We start from the raw sequence: 22,806 nt of genomic DNA on the forward strand, positions 1-22,806 counted from the left end.
GAGATGACCCTACCTTGGAGCAGCTAAGAGAGTTAGCTGCCAGCCCTCCCACGGAGGGAGACAAATACCGAGTGTGTTGGGACAATGGGAAACTGTATAAGGAGGACATCTCCCACAGTGACAGTAGGGTGGGGCCACTCAAGAGGCAGCTCATTGTACCTGTGCAGTTCAGGGAACAATTACTGCAAGTGGCTCATGAGATCCCCTTAGCTGGTCACCTGGGAATAACCAAAACAAAGTCCCGGGTGATGCCGAATTTTTTCTGGCCTGGCCTCGGGGCAGATGTCGCCAAGTACTGCAGGTCCTGCGACACCTGTCAACGAGTTGGCAAAGCAGTAGACCGTCACCGAGCTCCATTGAATCCCTTACCGATAATTGATGAACCCTTCAGGAGGGTGGCCGTGGACATCATAGGTCCACTGGCCATCCCCAGCAGTTCGGGTAAACGGTTCATATTAACCCTGGTGGATTGCGCGACACGCTACCCGGAAGCAGTGGCGTTATCCTCCATTAGGGCGGACAAGGTTGCAGACGCCCTGCTGGGGATCTTCACGAGAGTGGGGTTCCCAGCTGAGCTTCTCAGCGACCAAGGACCTCAGTTCATGTCTGAACTAATGCAGGGGCTCTGTAGGAAAATACAGGTGAACCATATTGTAGCAAACTCACCTTTTTGCCAGAGTTTGCCATGAGCTTTTGGAGGGGGCTGCGTGCCCGCCTCTTGCCCTGGGATTATGGTCCCTTAAGTTATTGGGTCTTAAGACACTTGGGACTGAGCCCTCTGTCCCTGGATTGCATCATTTGCCTTACTTGCTGGGATGAAGCACAAGGTGAGAACAATAGACAGCGGCCATTTTAACTCACAGACACTGTTCTGACTTTTCAACACGGTGCTATCTTGCCTGTATTTGGTGCACAGAGACATCATTCAGTAGTTTGAAACTACCAAACAGGGGACACATTTATTAGTGACTATTTTCTGTATAACTTGTACATTTTCAGAGTAACTGGCATAAAACTGTTTCTTCCAAACTACTGAACGGATCTGGGTCAATTTTGGATATGTGGTTCACCCAGATCCCCCGGTTCCGAGGATATATTGGTTATGGGGTTATTGCATGTGTTGGGGTTCCTGTGCTATGTTTTATAAAACTGTATTTCTCTGCCTTTGATAATTATATTCGCCAGTGTGTTCAATAATCATCATCGGCAGAGGGGAGGATTTTGTGTGGGTGTGTTTCTATTGTCCCATTGTGCCATTGTGTGTTTAAATGGTGAGGTCTGTCCTGTTGTCTCCACATGTGTATTGGCGATCTCCCTTTTGTCCTGAGAGATAATTGGATTGCCCTCGGTTGTCTCCGGGACAGAGAGGAGGAAACCATGATGCATTGTGGGGATGTGTTGTATCTGTCCTGTATTTGCAAAACTGTAATAAAAACCAGTCTGGGTGTGCCAGCACGTCAGTTCCTGTTTTTACCCTCAAGGTGAAGTGTCGTCTCATTCTTGGGGGAGGATTTATGGTATGCTGTCCCAGTTTGACTGCTAGGAGTGTAAACCTATTCGTATGGTTTCCTATTCAAACCTCAGGAAAACGCTAGGAGCATCCGTCAACAGAGGTACTCAGTCGGGGTGCCAGGTGATCCGTTACACATATCGTAGCCAGCCTTTACCACCCACAAACGGCCTCTGTGAGCGGTTCATATTAACCCTGGTGGATTACGCGACGCGCTACCCGGAAGCAGTGGCGTTATCCTCCATTAGGGCGGACAAGGTTGCAGACGCCCTGCTGGGGATCTTCACGAGAGTGGGGTTCCCAGCTGAGCTTCTCAGCGACCAAGGACCTCAGTTCATGTCTGAACTAATGCAGGGGCTCTGTAGGAAAATACAGGTGAACCATATCGTAGCCAGCCCTTACCACCCACAAACAAACTGCCTCTGTGAGCGCTTCAACGGGACGTTGAAGCAGATGCTGAAGACGTTCGTGGAGGAGCAAGGGAAGGACTGGGAATGATATCTACCTCACCTGCTATTTGCCTACAGAGAGGTTCCCCAGGAGTCAACCGGGTTTTCGCCCTTCAAACTCCTGTATGGTCGACGAGTAAGAGGTCCCCTAGACCTAATCAGAGAGTCTTGGGAAGGCAAGGTTGCCGGAACTGAAGTCTCTGTAGTAGACTATGTCCTCAGGTTCCGAGACAAAATGGAGTCGCTTGTAGGTCTGGTGCAGGAGAATATGGTGCAGGCCCAAAGCAAACAGAAGCAGTGGTATAACCGCACTGGCCGAGAGAGAATCTACCAGGAGGGGCAGAAGGTCTATGTCCTGCTGCCAATGCGGCAAAACAAACTGCAAGCTGCATGGGAAGGGCCGTACCCCATTGTCAAATGTCTGAGTAAGGTAAATTATGTGGTGGGCCTTGGAGAGGGAGGTAGGAGACAGAAGACGTTTCACGTCAACATGCTCAAGGAGCATCACGAGAGAACGCCACATGTTATGCCGGTTTGCAGCCTGCCCGAAAGGGAGGAGGCCGACCCCCTACTAGATCTGCTAGCTGACACTCGAGAGTTGGAGGTGGACTTAACTCTCTACCCTCAACTCTCGTCCCAGCAGAGATCTCAGCTTTTTGAAGTGTTGATGGCTCACCATGACACTTTTACAGGGAAACCCGGGAGAACACACCTTGCAGTCCATCATGTGGACACAGGTACACATGCTCCCACAAAGCAGTCCGCCTACCGTGTCTCAATGGAGGTCCAGGCAGACCTCAGGAGGGAGATCGAGGAGATGAAGCAGCTCGGGTCATTCAGAAATCCCACAGCGCTTGGGCCTCACCGGTGGTTCTGGTCCCGAAGAAAGATCAGACAACCAGGTTCTGTGTGGATTATCGGAAACTGAATGCCATCACAACCTCGGATGCTTACCCCATGCCCAGGATTGATGAACTGTTAGATAAGTTGGCAGGAGCCAGCTACCTGACAATCATGGACCTGAGTAGGGGGTATTGGCAGATTCCCCTGACCTCGGAGGCTCAGGAGAAGTCGGCCTTCATCACCCCTTTCGGCTTATACGAATTTACTGTAATGCCATTTGGGATGAAGAATGCGCCAGCCACCTTTCAAAGGCTTGTGAATGACTTGCTGGAAGGACTAGAAGAATGTGCTGTGCAGACCTTATTCCCGGCAAAAGTCCTCACCATCACGGGAGTTGGGGGGGTGAGCCCTAATGTTCCCCTAGCTTGTGTTTTCCTTGATTGGGGGTCTGGGAGTGGAGTAAGGGAGGTGGGAGTCTCTGCGGAGATCCCCACAAATGTTTTATTAGGCACTGACCTAGGACGATTGGTCTCGTGCTACGTGCCCCCTGGAAGCACACAGGACTCACCCGTCCCTATGGATGTCCCTGGACATACCGAGGTACTGTGCAAGGATGTTTGCGTAACATCAGATAACCTTGGGGATGGACCTCGGGAGGTGGGAGGTGGGGTGTGTGGGAGCAGTTCTCCTATGACAGGAGATGTAGAGGGGATGGCGGGAGTATGTACACAGGTAGCGGACATGTGTTTTACTGATTCAAATTGTGCAAATGTTAAATGTGATGACATTATTGTGCCTGTGTTGCCCGTCACTCGCAGGGCTGCAAAAGCCGCAGTGGAACGCTCCATTGGGGAAGAGCAAGTGGAAGTGTCCCCTTCCACCGGTTCGGACCCCGTGGACTTAACCACGTCAGAGCCTCAGCCACTGTCCCTGTTCGCCACAGGACAGCTGGCTGGGACTTGTAGTGCCGCCTTTGAGCAGGCCCTGCGAGATGACCCTACCTTGGAGCAGCTAAGAGAGTTAGCTGCCAGCCCTCCCACGGAGGGAGACAAATACCGAGTGTGTTGGGACAATGGGAAACTGTATAAGGAGGACATCTCCCACAGTGACAGTAGGGTGGGGCCACTCAAGAGGCAGCTCATTGTACCTGTGCAGTTCAGGGAACAATTACTGCAAGTGGCTCATGAGATCCCCTTAGCTGGTCACCTGGGAATAACCAAAACAAAGTCCCGGGTGATGCCGAATTTTTTCTGGCCTGGCCTCGGGGCAGATGTCGCCAAGTACTGCAGGTCCTGCGACACCTGTCAACGAGTTGGCAAAGCAGTAGACCGTCACCGAGCTCCATTGAATCCCTTACCGATAATTGATGAACCCTTCAGGAGGGTGGCCGTGGACATCATAGGTCCACTGGCCATCCCCAGCAGTTCGGGTAAACGGTTCATATTAACCCTGGTGGATTGCGCGACACGCTACCCGGAAGCAGTGGCGTTATCCTCCATTAGGGCGGACAAGGTTGCAGACGCCCTGCTGGGGATCTTCACGAGAGTGGGGTTCCCAGCTGAGCTTCTCAGCGACCAAGGACCTCAGTTCATGTCTGAACTAATGCAGGGGCTCTGTAGGAAAATACAGGTGAACCATATTGTAGCAAACTCACCTTTTTGCCAGAGTTTGCCATGAGCTTTTGGAGGGCGCTGTGTGCCCGCCTCTTGCCCTGGGATTATGGTCCCTTAAGTTATTGGGTCTTAAGACACTTGGGACTGAGCCCTCTGTCCCTGGATTGCATCATTTGCCTTACTTGCTGGGATGAAGCACAAGGTGAGAACAATAGACAGCGGCCATTTTAACTCACAGACACTGTTCTGACTTTTCAACACGGTGCTATCTTGCCTGTATTTGGTGCACAGAGACATCATTCAGTAGTTTGAAACTACCAAACAGGGGACACATTTATTAGTGACTATTTTCTGTATAACTTGTACATTTTCAGAGTAACTGGCATAAAACTGTTTCTTCCAAACTACTGAACGGATGTGGGTGAATTTTGGATATGTGGTTCACCCAGATCCCCCGGTTCCGAGGATATATTGGTTATGGGGTTATTGCATGTGTTGGGGTTCCTGTGCTATGTTTTATAAAACTGTATTTCTCTGCCTTTGATAATTATATTCGCCAGTGTGTTCAATAATCATCATCGGCAGAGGGGAGGATTTTGTGTGGGTGTGTTTCTATTGTCCCATTGTGCCATTGTGTGTTTAAATGGTGAGGTCTGTCCTGTTGTCTCCACATGTGTATTGGCGATCTCCCTTTTGTCCTGAGAGATAATTGGATTGCCCTCGGTTGTCTCCGGGACAGAGAGGAGGAAACCATGATGCATTGTGGGGATGTGTTGTATCTGTCCTGTATTTGCAAAACTGTAATAAAAACCAGTCTGGGTGTGCCAGCACGTCAGTTCCTGTTTTTACCCTCAAGGTGAAGTGTCGTCTCATTCTTGGGGGAGGATTTATGGTATGCTGTCCCAGTTTGACTGCTAGGAGTGTAAACCTATTCGTATGGTTTCCTATTCAAACCTCAGGAAAACGCTAGGAGCATCCGTCAACAGAGGTACTCAGTCGGGGTGCCAGGTGATCCGTTACACATATCGTAGCCAGCCTTTACCACCCACAAACGGCCTCTGTGAGCGGTTCATATTAACCCTGGTGGATTACGCGACGCGCTACCCGGAAGCAGTGGCGTTATCCTCCATTAGGGCGGACAAGGTTGCAGACGCCCTGCTGGGGATCTTCACGAGAGTGGGGTTCCCAGCTGAGCTTCTCAGCGACCAAGGACCTCAGTTCATGTCTGAACTAATGCAGGGGCTCTGTAGGAAAATACAGGTGAACCATATCGTAGCCAGCCCTTACCACCCACAAACAAACTGCCTCTGTGAGCGCTTCAACGGGACGTTGAAGCAGATGCTGAAGACGTTCGTGGAGGAGCAAGGGAAGGACTGGGAATGATATCTACCTCACCTGCTATTTGCCTACAGAGAGGTTCCCCAGGAGTCAACCGGGTTTTCGCCCTTCAAACTCCTGTATGGTCGACGAGTAAGAGGTCCCCTAGACCTAATCAGAGAGTCTTGGGAAGGCAAGGTTGCCGGAACTGAAGTCTCTGTAGTAGACTATGTCCTCAGGTTCCGAGACAAAATGGAGTCGCTTGTAGGTCTGGTGCAGGAGAATATGGTGCAGGCCCAAAGCAAACAGAAGCAGTGGTATAACCGCACTGGCCGAGAGAGAATCTACCAGGAGGGGCAGAAGGTCTATGTCCTGCTGCCAATGCGGCAAAACAAACTGCAAGCTGCATGGGAAGGGCCGTACCCCATTGTCAAATGTCTGAGTAAGGTAAATTATGTGGTGGGCCTTGGAGAGGGAGGTAGGAGACAGAAGACGTTTCACGTCAACATGCTCAAGGAGCATCACGAGAGAACGCCACATGTTATGCCGGTTTGCAGCCTGCCCGAAAGGGAGGAGGCCGACCCCCTACTAGATCTGCTAGCTGACACTCGAGAGTTGGAGGTGGACTTAACTCTCTACCCTCAACTCTCGTCCCAGCAGAGATCTCAGCTTTTTGAAGTGTTGATGGCTCACCATGACACTTTTACAGGGAAACCCGGGAGAACACAATCATGGACCTGAGCAGGGGGTATTGGCAGATTCCCCTGACCTCGGAGGCTCAGGAGAAGTCGGCCTTCATCACCCCTTTCGGCTTATACGAATTTACTGTAATGCCATTTGGGATGAAGAATGCGCCAGCCACCTTTCAAAGGCTTGTGAATGACTTGCTGGAAGGACTAGAAGAATGTGCTGTCGCCTATTTAGACGACATTGCCGTGTATAGCCCCACGTGGAAGGAGCATCTGGTGCACCTGTCGCAAGTACTGGACAAACTTGCTGCGGCTGGACTAACTGTTAAGCCTAGCAAGTGCCAGCTGGGCATGAATGAGGTCACTTACTTAGGCCACAGAGTAGGAGGAGGCACACTGAGGCCTGAAATAGAGAAGGTAAAAGCCATTACAAGATGGCCAACACCTCTCACCAAGAAGCAGGTCATGTCTTTCTTGTGAACGGCCGGGTACTATAGGAAGTTCATCCCGAACTATAGCGCCCTGGCCAAGCCTCTGACAGACTTTACCAAGAAGAAGCTGCCCAGGATGGTGTCATGGACGCCGGAATGCGAGCAAGGCTTCCAGGCCCTGAAGGATGCACTAGCCAGTGCTCCTGTGCTTCAGGCCCCAGATTTCACTCGGATATTTTGTGGTCCACACGGATGCTTCCGCCTTTTGTCTGGGTGCAGTCCTGAGTCAGGTGAACCAGGCCGGGGAGGAGCATCCTGTACTATACCTGAGCCGTGAGTTACTGGCCAGGGAGACCAGCTACTCCACAATAGAGAAGGAGTGTTTAGCTATTGTGTGGTCCCTGCAAAAGTTACAACACTACCTGTATGGACGCAGTTTCACAGTGATCACCGATCACAATCCCCACAGCTGGTTGCCACGTCTCGCAGGAGACAATGCAAAACTGCTGAGATGGAGCCTGATTTTGCAGCAGTACAACTTCACCGTGCAGCACAGAAAAGGCAGTTTACATGGAAATGCCGACAGGTTGTCGCGGCAGGGAGAATCGGCCGGAGACGGCTGGGTTGCTGTGGAATAGGCTTGTGGCCATTTCCCCAGGCAACCTTTTAAAAGAGGGAGGTGTGCCGGCATACATACATAATTTCTCTGGGTAGCCATCTTATATGCTTCTGGCATATGTAAAAAAAACCTGTGAACTCTCATCTTCCTGAAGCCTGGGTCACCTATGATATAGATGGACACTTTTATTACCACTACTCTGTGAGGCCGGCTATAAAAGGTCATAAAGGCTATACCAGGCCCAGCTCATCCTGTCCTATAAGATCAGCTCGCTGTCAAGCCTGGCTGGAGCGTGACGTCATTAATTTCCAGGTCTGGTTTGAGGAGAGCTAATAGCCCTTAATTAGCTCTGGGCATAAAACCAGTCCACTTTCATATTTCATTTATGAATCAACTTATGCCCTTTCTGACACCAGATCCAGGCTCTACAGAGTATTGTGGTTAAATGGGTATCAAATATGACTAGAGGATGTGATTCCGTAGCTGACCTATGGGTGGTAGAAGAACTACAGGTCCCAGCATTACCGTGTGTGGTCTCATTCTGTATGTAAATAAATAAGGATCGCAAATATGTATTCTGTATAAAAATATGCCGATGTATCAGAGATACAAGCTTAAGTATAATCCTCATTGTAGGAACTGAACTTTGATGGGGTCATAAAACACTTGGAGGCCAATCCCTAGGCTTCACAGTCACTCTGCTGCCATTGGCTGACAGGAGTAAGTCTCCTGCCCATGGGAGAGTTCATAAAAATACGTGCACAAGGACAGAGGAGAGAGACCCATGGAACATCACCAGACACTTAATTAGACATTGACGGCATATCCCTGTATCAGAAGAACTTTGAGGGTCTCCCCTGATACATACTGAAAAGAGGTTTGCAAGGATTCAAAAAGGACATATGAACGACCATCTGAAACCCTCCAGAGAAACTAAGTATTCTTACATCTTTTTCCCTTTCATTTGAACTGTCGTGATTATTTATATTGTTATTATTATTCGGTAGATTTATAGTCATTTTCATTAGATTTGTATGCACTGCTTTTTACCGCTTATTAAAGATTATAAAATCTAAATGGCCAAGTCTTCCATATTCTAAGCTGCTGAACAACGTACCTTGCCTTTGAAGAGACGTTACCAGGTAGTTAGTTAAATTGCATTCAGGAATTGTAGGTGGGGGTGATTGACTGCGGTTGGTCAGTAAGTGATATATCCGGTTCATCCACTGATCTGTGTGATAGTGAATGACCCGGATAGTCGGCTCGTGGACCGGGAACCCACGTGGTGGCAGTTACCGAAGTGTAGTGGGGGGGGTGTTAGCCGGATGGTAATACCCCGGTCACGTGAGGTCTCTGTGTGTGCGCAGACTCCTGTCACAGACCACTACGTCACAGCTGTGGGATCCAGAGCGATCGGATCCATAGTTCGTGACAATGAGGACTACAAAAAACATGTTCTTTATTGTGGGACTGAGATAGCTGGGGCTGCTGGGCCCTGGGCTGGGCTCTGCGCTGCCACCGCCTGCCACTCAGTCAGAGTAGAGAGAGACACTGAGTGTCTGTCAGTGTCACCACTAGACAGTTAACTCACCTCGCCGCCAGCCACCTGACCGCACGTCCGCACTGCCGCCTGCTTTTGAGTGTCTGACTGGGAGCCGGAGATGCGCGGAAACCACGCCTCCGGCTCCTCCTCCCTCAGTCAGACCCCACTCAAGGCCGCGCCTCTGACATGACAGACACGTGAGCGAGCCGCCCGGCCAACAGCCTGCTCTGCGCTGTGCGCACTGCCCCCGGGGGGGCCCTGCCCTGAATTTTGAATAGGAGGCGGTGGGGGCTCAGGGGCCCAGTCGCAATTGCGACCGCTGCGACCCCTGTAGCTACGCCACTGGTAGGAGGGCTGTTAGCCTCATCACACCGCCCCAGCACCACCCTACATACCGGAACGGCAGGCAGGGCAGTGTCCAGAGCGGTGGATGGAGCGGTGGATGAAGTGGCGGACGGAGTGGTGGGCGGGGCCTCCTGATGTTCCGGCCCGCCCCCTCCACTTTCAATGGGCAACCTCCGACCTCCTCTCTCTGCCGGCACCTCCTCCCCCCAAGCAGGGACGGCGTCCGGCGCCATTTTGAAGCGCACAATCTCCCCGCTCCTCCGCTCATACACCACCTCAGATGCCGAGCCAGGGAGTTTAGCGGGATAAACGCTTGGTGTAGACTTTTCAGCCCCCACCAAGCGTGTTCTTGTTGTTGTTTTTTTTCTTGCCATTACTTTCCTCAAGCAGATCATCCCCAAAAGCAAAGTTTTGGAAGTCCACCTGAGGCGATTCCAATAACCGGATTTCTTGTAACAACCCACCGCCATCTTCCTCGCTGCCTTCTTCCTCCTCCATTGCTGAAGCCTCATCTGACGATGGTAAGTGTACCTGTTCTGGCGGAATGCCACTGTATCTCTCAAAATATGTTTTTGTTTCTTTTACCGGGGGTCACAGGGGGGGCAGTTCAGGCTGTAAGGTTTGGGGGCCTGCCTGGGACGCTAGATATTCAGAGTCTTCCAACTCCTCAATCTCACTCTCTGCGTCCCCGCACGGCTCCCCTCTCCTCACAGCCTCCATCTCCCTGAACCGATCCCCATTTAACAATTTCTCCTTGAAAGGACCGCTACCCTCCAGCAACTGTTCTTGTCACCTCAAGGAGGCCTCCAACTCTTCCTTTAACCCCCTAATTTTTTTCATTAAGGGGGGGGCCTCTTTTTCTTTGAAGAGATGGTAGCTTTCGCCCTCGTCTCCTTCAGCTCTTTCCTCAGGGCTCTGAGGTGCCGTCCCAGCTCATCGTATTCATGTAGGTGGGTGGCCAAGCGAGAGCTGTAGGTGGAGGTGCCCTCTTCCTCCCGTCGAGACCCACAACCTACCTGGGACGACACCTCCCGGCCCTCCGCAAGCTGGCTTCTTCCTCCTGACTTCTTTCGGTCTTCAGGTAGGACTCAGCTGCCTCTGGCATGTCCTGATGGTATTACCCCCTCGCCGTTATCACTCCTGGTCAGTTGCTGTAGCTCCCTACTCCCCGCCGACCCAGGCCGGGGAGCAGGGGCACCCTTCCTGGATGCCATTGCCACAGGACCCTACCAGCTCCCTAGGGAGAGGCAGGGCCTGGGCTGGGGAGAGATGGTAAAAACTCCCCGCAAGTCTGGATCCGATCACAGGGGAAGCAGATGGAAAAATCACCCTGGAAGTTCAGGAGCTCTCCTAGCACACGTCTGATTACTGCAGCTGTTGGCACCAGACACGCCCAAGCCTGAATCTCTGCTATGGAACCTCTCTCCTCTTTCTGGGTGCCGGGGCCTAAAAATATCTGACAATGGCATGTTCCAGTGGTGGGTGACATGAAGCCTGATTCTCTGCTATGGGAACTCTTTTTTATTAGAAAAATACAAAACTTAACAGACAAGAAAAAACAAAACAGAACAGCTTCTCAGCTGGCCCAGCCTCACTCATACTCACATTCATACCAATACCCTATAAAAACTATATACAAACTATATACAAATGCTAAGAAAGAAATGAAACTTACTTAGCCGGTTCAGCTGTAAAACCCAAAAAAGAAAAACTTGACTACTCGTCAATAAAACAAAAACGCAAATAAGACAAATAAAACAATAATAACAATAATAATAATTATGGTCGTGGCTACGGATACTGGTGCTAGCGTGGTGAGCCCAGGAACCTAGACATACCATTAAACTAAGTAGGCCTGGATTGTGCCCATAGCCGTGAAGCGTGGGTAGCCTATAAGGGGCCAAAAAGCAAGGCAAGGTAGATTTAGTATTTGATTGAAGGGTACATGGTTTACGATGCCCGTTTGCGGAAAACGTCTGATGTTTCTTGATGCTGATTGGGAAGGTACCTGGTAAGGCAAGATGACTCCCAACGTCCCATCTTGCGGATGTTATGACTGGGAACGTTGTGCTTGGAGGCTGCGGAAGCCGCCCCGATCCGAAAACGAGTGACCTGAAATGGTTTTGAGATCGAAACCTGGCTGGCGACTAGAAGGCGAATGTGGGAAATGATTTGCGCGGTCGTGAGGGGCTTGGATTTGAAGGGCAGCAGCGGCCTGGGGAGGAATGACCCAAGGAGCTTATCAATTGGTTGAAACCCGGGACTGGACACCATTTGTTGAAGGACCTGGAATACTTGACTTGGACTGGGGGCCCTGATTGCGACGTTTTGGTGGAAGGTAGTAGCAGGATGAAATGGTCGTGACTCCAAGCTAACTGGCTCTTGGTCCGACCCTTGGATTTTGGGGAGAACCTGTGAATTCCCCTGGCCGCAAGACTTATGGAAACCTGAATACATGGCAGCTTTTAGATGGTGCTGGGATGGAGCCCGAAGGTTGCTGTCTAGGAAATTGGAAGCTTCCCAACAGATCCCCTTCTGGTGATGTTTTTTTATTTATTTATTTTTTTTGAGAGATTTGGCGTACGAAATGGTTTGCGCTAGGCCATGCGTAGGGTGTTGAACTCTGGAGGGGACAATCCTGCTGGATCCGCCTCTGGCATGACCTGAGGATGTGGATTGCGACCTGGAAGCGACTGGGAGAGGATGGACAGAGAGGCGGATCTCTGGACTCCACTGCCGACAGCCTGGTCTGAATGACTGAAACGGAAGTGTCATCGACAACTGGATTGTTGACATTGACATCTGTTCTTCGAAGTGAGAGGAATCAGATACCAGGAGTCGATAAAGCTCAGCCTTCCTGGCCGAAGCTGGGCAACGAATCCTTCTTTTGGTTAACTCAGCTATGATTTTGGGGATCGTCCAGCTCCGAAGTGACCCTATGTTGGCGTGGCTGGATGTCAGCGAATATGGAAAGGAAGCGGAGTCATCGATTGCAGAACGATGTGACATGTTGGAAAGCTGAAAGAGAGAGCAAGATTTAGTGTTCTTTTAGAGTTATCATCTTTTGGAGTTAGAATTATTAGGGCCCTGGATCCGAGGAGGTGCGTTGAGTTTTCTGCCCCTCAGATGAAAGTTTCTGGAGCGACCTGGTCTAACGAAGCCTCGGGTCCTGAAGATTCATGGCGGCGTAGACGAGATCGGGTCTTTGACAGAGATAAAAGTAAAAGTTTTAGCGGAGGGGCCTATGGCCGGTGAGCGAGATTGCGAATTAATTTAACCTGATGTCTGGGTGGGCCGCCGTGGAGACAGATGGATGAGGGACCGAAATGACCTGCCTGACGTGGCAGGTGTGGGACCAAGAGTGACAGGGCGAAAAGATGAAACCAGGGCGTGTGTGTGAAACGGAGTGGCCTGACGGAAGATGAGGATGGAATACATGGATGGAACGAGGAGATGTGGCTTGGCACGTGAACAGGAGGGGGACGCGAGAAGACAAGACATGGCCTGAATAACGAAAACAGGCGTGAGACGTAAATGACAGACGTGGCCTGAATAACGAAAACAGGCATGAGACGTAAATGACAGACGTTGCCTGAATAACGAAAACAGGCGTGAGACGTAAATGACAGACGTTGCCTGAATAACGAAAACAGGCGTGAGACGTAAATGACAGACGAGGCCTGAATAACGAAACAGGTGTGAGAAATAGAAGACAGACGTGGTCTGAAAACGAAACAGGCTGGGACGTGGAGACACGGGAGACATGACAACAGACGTGAATCGTGAAATGTAAAATTGGCGTGGCAACATGAACAACCGTGGCTGGATGACGCAAATGTAGAGACGTAACTGACAACCGAATGTTGTGGTAATTAGAACAGGCGTGGACGAGCAGACGTGTCCAGACTACCATACCCAGAGCGCGCAGAAGACTGGTGAGAGTAATGCAACAAATATACCAACCTGCTGATGAAGTTTTTAGTGTGACAAAAGGGTCAGATAAACCTCGTAATAAAACGATTGGCGTACCACGGCTCTGTCAGAAGGAACCGTAAAGGTAGGTCTGTAACGTAGAACGGGGGACATTGAGGTGTTTATACGAAGATCAGTTGAATGGCCAGATAATTTTTATTTTATTTTTTTAACATTGCTGGCCCCTGGCATGGATGGATTGTATTACTGTGCAAAATGAATGTGCTCTTGTGGCTTGATCCTATATGCCTGCCGGGGAGCATGCGCAGAGCGGCGCCGCCTGGTTTGAGGCAGGTGTCGGAGAGAAGGGGGCGTGTACAGGGAGGAGCCGGCCCGCCCCCCACCGCCGGGGATTGCAAGGATGCTGGAACGGTGGTGGAGGGGCCGAGGCACGCCGTCTGCCGGGCCGGCCCCTGGAGCGCATCGGGGCGAGGTGAGATTGGGAGAGGGGCGCCGGGCTTGGGATGGTGCAGAGCGGTGACCGGGTGGTGAAGGCGGGAGGCGCTGGGTGATGGGGGCGGGCGGTAGGAGGGACGCGGGGTGGCGCCGAACCACCCTTCCCTTGGCAACGTAGGAAGCGACTGTGGCAACCGGGACAGGGCTGGTAACGAGACATGAGGCTGGGACCCCGAGCCTGGCCGGCGGGTGCCGTAGGTAGCCTAAGCTGCCGGCGATGTTAGGATAAAAAAAGGGGGACGTGATCCAATTGAGACCGGAGGGCCTGCTGGATCAGACGAGGTGGTGAGGAAGCGGCGTGGCGGAGGCTGTACGTACTTACCTGGCTGGAACCTAGTACATGCGGGACTAGCGAATCCACGGAATAACACTGGCCTCTGGAATGAAAACTGGTGACACAGTAACATTTTTGATAGTGTTTTATTTTTTTTTGTTTTTTTGTTTTTTTTGGCAAACATGTGGCGGGTTTATAGTGATTTATTTATTTATTTATTTTACTTTTATTTCACATTTGGTAGTTGTTATTGTGCTGATTATCCTGGCTGGACCCTGATGTGCATGGGTATGCTTGTGGGGTGAGAAGACTGTTACTGTGGCTCCCTCCAGCGGCCTGCCGGGGAGCATGCACAGGGAGGCATCGCCGGAGAAAAGGGGCGTGGATGAGGAGGAGCCGGCCCCGCCCCCCCCGCCGGGATTGCGAGGAAGCCGGACGGTGGAGGGGCCGACCACGCGGTCTGCCGGGCAGATCCAGGAGCACTACCTGGCGAGGTGAGGGAGGAAAGGAGGGGCGCCGGACTTGGGGTGGCTGGGTGGTGAGGTCGGGCGGCGCTGGGTGAAGGAGGGCGGAGAGAAGGGGCGTGGATGAGGAGGAGTCGGCCCCCCCCCCCACCGGGACTGCGAGGAAGCTTGACAGTGGATCAGCCGACCGTGCAGTCTGCCGGGCAGACCCTGGAGCGCAGCGGGTGAGGTGAGAGGAAATATGGAGGGGCGCCGGACTTGGGGTGACTGGGTGCGAAGACGGGAGGCGCTAGGTGAAGGAGGGCGGGCGGTGGGCGGAAGCGGAGGCCGGACCACCCTCCCCTGGTGACCGTGGAGCGGCAACGAGGTTGGGGGTGGGACGGCGGTGTCCGTGGCCGGCAGGAGGTAGCGGAAGCAGCCGGCAATGTTGTGGGGAGCATGGGTGGCACTTGAGGCCAGACGGCCTGCAGGATTAGCCGCGATGGCGAGGATGCGTGTGGAGGAGGCCAAACATACTTACCTGGCCAGAGCCGTGTTCGTATGGGACTGGGAAACTAAGTGGATTGCACGAGATGACGGCGGCGTCGGATGACCGTGGGAGGGAGCTTATAAAGCCTACGCCCCTCCCACAATCACAGGCTGCAACAGCCTTGACAATAGTACAAAACAAACAATTTTTTTTTTTTTTCCCATCACCAATTTATTTTATTTTTTTATATTACCTTTTTATTAATATAACACAAATAGCAAAACAAACCTCACCTCGCTAATCTAGCCCTAACCCCCACTACCTACTCCATCACCCTTCACCCAAGGCTGACCTCTGCCTCACGTCTCTCTCGTGTCCGCATAGTCCGAGGCCAGCCCTACCTCCACCACCCACATCTAGCCCCTCGCCCCATGTCCACCCATGTCCGCATAGTCCAGGGCTAGATGCAGGCCTCCCACTTCAATACACACATAAAACACTTAAAAGCACAAATAAAAGATCCCTTCCCTCACCCACCCAACCTAACTAGCCCCAACTCATTCTATCCTAATAAACAACATAAACAACATAACTATTTAACACACACTGCAAAATATTTTAATATACAGAACTACCCGAAGGCCCAAGCTCGGTCTCTGTAAGCCTTTCTTCAAAGCTCAACATCCCACAAAACAAAAATCTACGGTGAAAGCATCAGCCCACCACCAGGAAACGTATGACTAGGCTAGGGTACGCTAAAAGCAAAGCCTCTCCAGAGGAGAGAGGCCCTACTGGTACCCAGTCTCTCATACTCCAAAGAACGCACCTTCACCAGGTCACCCAGAATGTTCCTACATACCACCTCCACTGGGAGGACTTTCTGCTGCGTTGAAACTAAGCACCGTGCATTCCACGTGTAGAACCTAACCACTATACTGACTAAAAAACATGTGCACAGGTCCCTTCTACCAATGTCTCTGATAAGCCCACTCCGCATAGGAGAGGCTGGCTAGCCTAGGCCAGCCAATGGAAGCTCCCACCCGTTGGTAAACCTCTGTATTAAAGGGACACTGAATCAGGAAGTGATCCATACTTTCCAGTATGGAGCCACACTCCTCCCGGGGACAACCCCTTTCATCAGAGTTCCTGTATTTCAAGTTGTCCCTCACATACAGCCTCCCGTGAAAGCAGCGCCAAGCCAAGTCCCAAAACTTCAAGGGGATCCTTGCAGAATTTAGCAACTGTAACCCCTTGTCTAGTCCCGGCTTGGGCAATCCCTGAGGGCCAGGGGCTTCTGGAGGTGGGACAACAAGACCCTCTCGTCAAAGGACCTCCTTGACAGAGTCCTGATCTCCCTCACCTCCAAACCCCACCGGCGGATCACCTTCAGAATCGGGGTGACGTAAGTCGGAAGATATCCGTGAGGCGTACGCAAGTCCTTCACTTGCCCTCCTGTCTCCCATTCCTGGAAGAAAGGCCGAAACCACCCCCGGCAGGAGACTACCCACGGAGAAGCCCTCTCCATCCAGAGGTTCGCCAGATTCGCTTTAACAAAGGTGTTTACAAGAAACACCACGGGGTTGACCATAGATAACCCCCCTAGTCTCCTCGTGCGGTAAATCACTTCTCTCTTGATCAGGTTCAGTCTATTCCCCCATAAGAGCTGGAAGAACAGACTATAAACCCGAGTCCAGAGAGGCTCTGGCAAGATACACACGCTACCCAAATAGATAAGCAAAGGGAGTAAGTAGGCCTTGATCAGGTTTACCCTTTCCCTGGGGGTCAAAGACCAACCCTTCCACTGGTCGACCTTCTGAGCGGCGATCTTAAGCCTGTCGTCCCAATTTTGAGTGGGATAGTCCCCATGGCCAAAATGGATGCCTAGGACTTTGGCTGACGACTTGGGCCCTGGGAGGGTGTCCGGGAGATCAAAAACTGGATCACCCCCTCCCAGCCAGAGAATCTCACACTTATCCCGATTGATCATGGACCCGGATGCCTCCGAGTAGCGATCCACTTCAGACATCACGTACTCCGCCTCCCCTCTCGAGGATACGAAAATGGTGACATCGTCAGCGTACGCTACTACCCTCAGAGTGGCTTCTGGCGCCGTCCGATCCATCCCGACTCCCGCCAACGGTCCACGGTCGATCCGCTTAAGAAAGGGATCAATCGCGAACACGTATAAAAGCGGGCTCAAAGGACAACCCTGGCGGACGCCAGACACAACCTCAAAAGAGCAGCCAGACCAACCGTTCACAAGCGGGAAACTCTCTGCCCCTGCATACAAGATCTTTAACCAATCGACAAACCCCCCCGGCAGGCCATACTTCAGAAGGACCGACCAGAGGTACTCATGGTTCACCCGATCAAACGCCTTTGCTTGATCTAAGGACAGCATGTACCCCCTCCAGTAGCCTGCTCTACTCTGCTCCACTGCCTCTCAGACACCGAGTACAGCACTAAAAGTGCTGCGGCCTGGAACCGAGCAATGCTGGGCCACCGAAAGGAGTTGGGGTGCAAATTTTACCAGCCTATTAAAAAGTATCTTGGTCAGAATCTTTCTGTCCATATTAAGAAGTGCTATGGGACGCCAGTTCTCAATACGGCTTGGATCTTTACCCTATGATAGAAGGATCAGAGCTGACCTCCTCATTGACCGAGGCAGAGTGCCCGAGGATAAACACTCATTGAATACCTCAGTCAAGAGGGGACATAAAGAGTCCTTAAAGGTCTTATAAAACTCAGATGTTAAGCCACCCGGGCCTGGCGACTTCTTCAGAGCTAACCCTTCCACCGCCAGGATAACTTCCTCCTTCCTGATCTCTTCTACCAAACCGTCAAAAGAGAGGTGAGCTCCTGACTCAGGGGTGACCCCAGCCAGGAAAGCCGACATCTTGTCCCGATCCAGATCCCTCCTCCCCAAGAGGCACGAGTAAAAGGATCTAACGAGTTCCAGGATCCCTGATCTGGACCTGCTCAGAGATCCCGTACTATTGACCAGTCCTGTTATTAACTTACTCTTCACTGACATCTTACAATTTCTGTAGGGGTCGGGCGAGCGGTACCTCCCAAAGTCCCTCTCAAAAACCAAAAATGTGTGCCTATCATACTGGCACCTCTTGAGCAAAGATTTCACCCTGGAGATATCCTCGCGGCTATCACCAGTCGAGACCAGATGCTCGAGTTTCCTCCTCAGACCCTGATACAGGCGGTACCTGTCCAGGGACCTGAGGCTCGAGAGCCGGCGGAAGAACTACTTTGCAGCCCGATCTTTGAATATCTCCCACCACTCTGACTTAGTATCACAGAGATCCAGTAAAGGTACCTGACTCTGAAGGAAGTCCTCAAAGGATTGTATCACCTCTGCTTCCTCCAAGACACCCGAATTCAGCTTCCAATAACCTCTTCCCATTTGGGGGGGATTCTGAAATATTCAGAGAAAACATAATCAAACAGTGATCGGAGAATTCCACCTCCACAACCCTTAAGGGCGAAAAGGTAGCCTCCTCCTTCAAATAAAACCTATCTATTCTAGACCTTACCTGACTACCTCTATAGAAAGTGAAACCCCCGTGGCCTGGGGTATGCCTAATGTGGACATCCTCCAGACGAGCCTCACTAGCTACTCTATTCAGAAAAATACTATCATAAGTCAGCCGGTTTCTGGTGCCTCCCCTGTCTTGGGGCCTTGTGACAGTATTAAAGTCCCCACCAAAAACCACCTGCCGGCTTGTAAAAAGGAAAGGCTTAATCCTTATAAAGAGACATTTCCTGTCCCACCTGGACTGGGGCCCGTAGATATTAATCAGGCGCAGTTCCTGTCCCTTCATGAGGACATCCAAGATCAAACACCTCCCCATTTCTAATTCAATCACTCGTCGGCATTCTACCGGTGCGGTAAAAAGGACCGCCACTCCGCTATACGGCTCAGCCGCAAGAGACCAGTAGGAGGGCCCTGGTCTCCACTCCCTCTTGGCTTTATAAATCGCTGCCAAATCTGGCAGCCTGGTCTCTTGCAAAAACAAAATGTCAGCTTCAACACGGCTGAGAAAATCGAAGGCTGTGAAACGAGCCGCATCCGACTTAATGCTGGCGACATTAATGGTCGCCATAGTCAGCAGAGCGGGTACCGCCATAAAGAGTAATTAAATTAGACGGCCTTCTTCCCATCCTTCTCCCCCCTCCCGGGGCTGCCTTCTAGAGCAGCACGACCTCTCTTGAGGGAGATAGTGGTATCCATCTCTGCCACCACCACCTCCCTCTGCGCACCACTCCTGGCTTTCTCAGTCTCAGGGCCCGGTTTTGCCACCCCTCGTGAAGGCCCTCCCTCCTTCACCCCCGGCCCCTCACCTTCAACCTCCTCCTCAACAGAGGAGGCAGAGGTCTCATCCAAGATGAGGTACCGGTTGGAGAGCTCCAGAGGGGAGCCGGTTACACCTTCCCTGGCAACTTTGGTCGGGCTAGATCTTTTTTTAGTACACCGTTTCCGTCTACTTTGGGACTCTGCCCCACTACCCTCTGCAGAACTTTCGTAGTGCGAGGACAGAGTCTCTTTGGCCCGATCCAGTCTCTCAATCTCCTCCTCCAGCTCGCTGCCCCCTAGGGTCTCGGATTCAGGAGGGTCAGTCGTTTCGGAAGGAGCGGGCATCACCCCAGGACGGGGTTCCTCCCCCTCCCTCTCCGCCTGACGCCTCTCTCTCCGCCTCTGCCGGGACGGGTTGTTCCGGTTCCTCACTGACCCCTTAACTCCACTGCCTTTGCCAGCACCCGCCTCAGCCGAAGGGACCTCCCGGCCCGCTCCTGCATGAGCTCGGGCCGCATTGGCCTCAGAGAGAGGACAGCGACTGAAGGGGTGCCCGAGCTCCCCACACAGGTTCCATCTTATCTCCTCACAAGATGCAGCAAGATGACCTGTCCCCCCACACAACGCGCACTTCTGCACTTGGCAGCTGGCGCTGAAGTGTGTGGGGCTGCCGCACTTGTGACAGAGCTTAGGCTGCCCCCTGTAGAAAACCAAGATCCTGTCTCGGCCGATAAAGGCAGATGATGGAATGTGGGAAACTGTACTACCCAGACGCCTAAGCTTGATATTAAACGTCCAGGCACCCGACCAAATGCCAAACTCGTCCAGGTTTTTAGCTGGTATTCCCTGGACCTCTCCATACCTTCCCAGCCAGGTCATGATGTCAATACAAGAGAGAGACTCGTTACGGGTCAGCACAGTCACTCTCTTGACCTCACTCTGGCGGGTTATCGCTTTTGCAACGAAACCATGCCAGTCCGGCATGTTCTTCACCAGCTCATATCCGGACCAGAAGAGCTCAAGCCCCTCCGGCCGGACAAAGCTGATGTCAAACTCCTTGGAGCCAAAAGGATGGATCAAGGCAAAAATGTCAGTAGCCTTCAAACCCATCCCAAGCAGGAGCTCCACTACCCTCTTTCTAGTAGGGCAAGCTTCATCGCTATTCCACTTGAGACAGACCACTTTCCGTCTGGCTCCAGGGCCGGTTGTGGGTGAAGACCAGGCGGTCTCGCCCCCGTTCTGTTCTCGGAAGGTCTGAATGCCATGTCTGTTGAACCAGAATGAACATTCCACCTTCTCTCCCTCTACGGAAAAGGAACTCTCCCCCTTTTTGAGGGCCTCCAGCAGTCGCCGCTGCAAGTCACCGTTACCAGACCCTGAGAGCGAGGAAGCCAAAGAAGTCAGCCCCTCCCCCCCTACAGCCGCAGCCACACTGGCATAACTTCTGCCAGGCGCCATGGATGCAGGAGGGGCAGCAGAACCGGCTCCCCCCCTACCTGTCACGCCGGACCCCTCTGAGGAGGCCACACGGGGGGACCCAGCCACTTTTCCAGCAGCAGGACAACCCCCCGCATTCACCCCCCCATCAGGATCCGGAGTGAGCCCTGACATAACATTCCCTCTGTAACCATTTTTTTGGGTAACCACTTTTTCAGTAGCCACCTCCATCTCCTCTCCCACCCCCAAACACTCAGCTGGGCCAGCTGGGACCATAACATTCTTATTATTATTAATATTCACATTCTTTGCCTCAGCCTCAGTAGCCCTTGTCACCACTTCCTTGGCTTCATTGGCATTATTTGCATTGTGGTGAACCATGGCCTCTATCACCCCCCTCCCCCCCACTTCAGAGGAGGACAGAGAGGATGCAGCGGCGTCCACAGCCCTGAGAACCTTGTACCTCTGGTGTTTCATTGCTAGCTTAGCTAGCTTTTTTTCACTTAATTTAGTGTTTGCAGTGCTTTTTATCACGTCCTTAACAGTTCCTATGAGCCAGTGCTCCATGCTTGCTCCAGCCACGTCGCCGCTCTTGGCCACGCCCCCGGCCACGCCCCCAGGGGCGCGATCGCCCCTGATGCACCCCCAACACCCCGCTCCACCCCCTCATCCCCAACCCTCTCCACCCGCCCACACACAGCAGGGGGAGGGGTACCGGGGACCTCAGGAGCAGAGGGGGCAACGGGAGCCACAGCGGGAGCCGCAGAATCGGCGGGACCATCCTCCTCCAATTTGCGGGCAGACACAGGGGAGGAGGCGGTAACCCCACCACACCGCCGCAATTCAACCGAGCACTTTTCCAGTGCTATAGCTGATGCGACGGTGGGCGGAGCCACACCGGATGTAGCCACGCCATCTCCCCTCGTCACTGACTCCTCACTGTTCGGCTTTTCAGCCGCTCCACCCACAAACATCAAACCGCCCCTGTTACTGCAAATAAGGACGGTGTCCTCTGCCATCTTTTTAATAGCTCTACTTTCCCCACTCCCACGCTCTGGTCTCACTTCAGAAACCAGGCTAGGGGGGGTAGTGGGGTTAGCCCCCTGGACTGACTTTGCAGTCAGTCCAGAGGGCAGTGGGTGAGAAACATAGACCAATTTCATTTCTTTGTTCTTTTCTTGTTTCTTTGCCTTTTTCCTTTTCTTTTTTCTTGCAGGCTCGTCCTCCAGGAGCTCATTCCCAAAAACAAAGTTTTCAAGGTGAGCCCGGCGGGATTCTAGGTGACGAATTTGCTCCATTAATTGCCCCCCTACCCCACTGCTCTCACTATCCTCCTCCTCCGAGCTTGTGGGGGGGAGACAGACCTGCTCAGGCCGGATCCCTGAGTCCGCAGGCCCTGCAGACTGACCCCCCAGGCTCACCACAGACCTTTCCTCCTCATTATCTGAGGGGTCCATTGCTTTTTCCTCCTCCAGTTCTCCTTTAAACCTTTTCTCATTTTTTAGTTTTTCCTCAAAAGGACCACTATTCTTGAGGATAGCTGCCCTCCTGTCCTCCAATATGCATATTTCGTCTTTTAGGACTCTAATCTTAGCCGATATTTCTGGCCTCTTCACCTTAGAGGCTTTGTCCGCTTTTCGTCTTTCACACTTTAGCTTGCCTCTGAGCCTCTTTAAGGCTTTTCCAGCCTCCTCGTACTCCTGGAGATAGGCTGCTATACGGGAGCTATATATGGCGACAGGCTCACTGGGCCTCATGCAGCCCCAGTCGGCCTCCACCGTTCCCGACCCACCTCCAGGAGCACCCTGCGTACCTTTAGGAGATTCCATTCTCCTGGACTTGCCGGCGATCTTCAAGGCTTCGCCCCTGGGGGCCACAGGGGACACTTCCACATGACCCCTGCTTGATCTTCTGACCCCCGGAGCGGAAGATGGAGCAGAGGCCGGTAACTCGCCTCCCCTACCTCCCGCCGGCCTACCCCGGGAAGCAGGATCCTGGGCCTTGCCTGAGTGCATAGCCCAGGCCCTTACCAGCTCCCTAGGGAGAGGCAGGGCCTGGGCTGGGGAGAA

Source organism: Bufo gargarizans, chromosome 4 (genome assembly GCF_014858855.1).
Source record: "Bufo gargarizans isolate SCDJY-AF-19 chromosome 4, ASM1485885v1, whole genome shotgun sequence".
Classification (NCBI taxonomy): domain Eukaryota; kingdom Metazoa; phylum Chordata; class Amphibia; order Anura; family Bufonidae; genus Bufo; species Bufo gargarizans.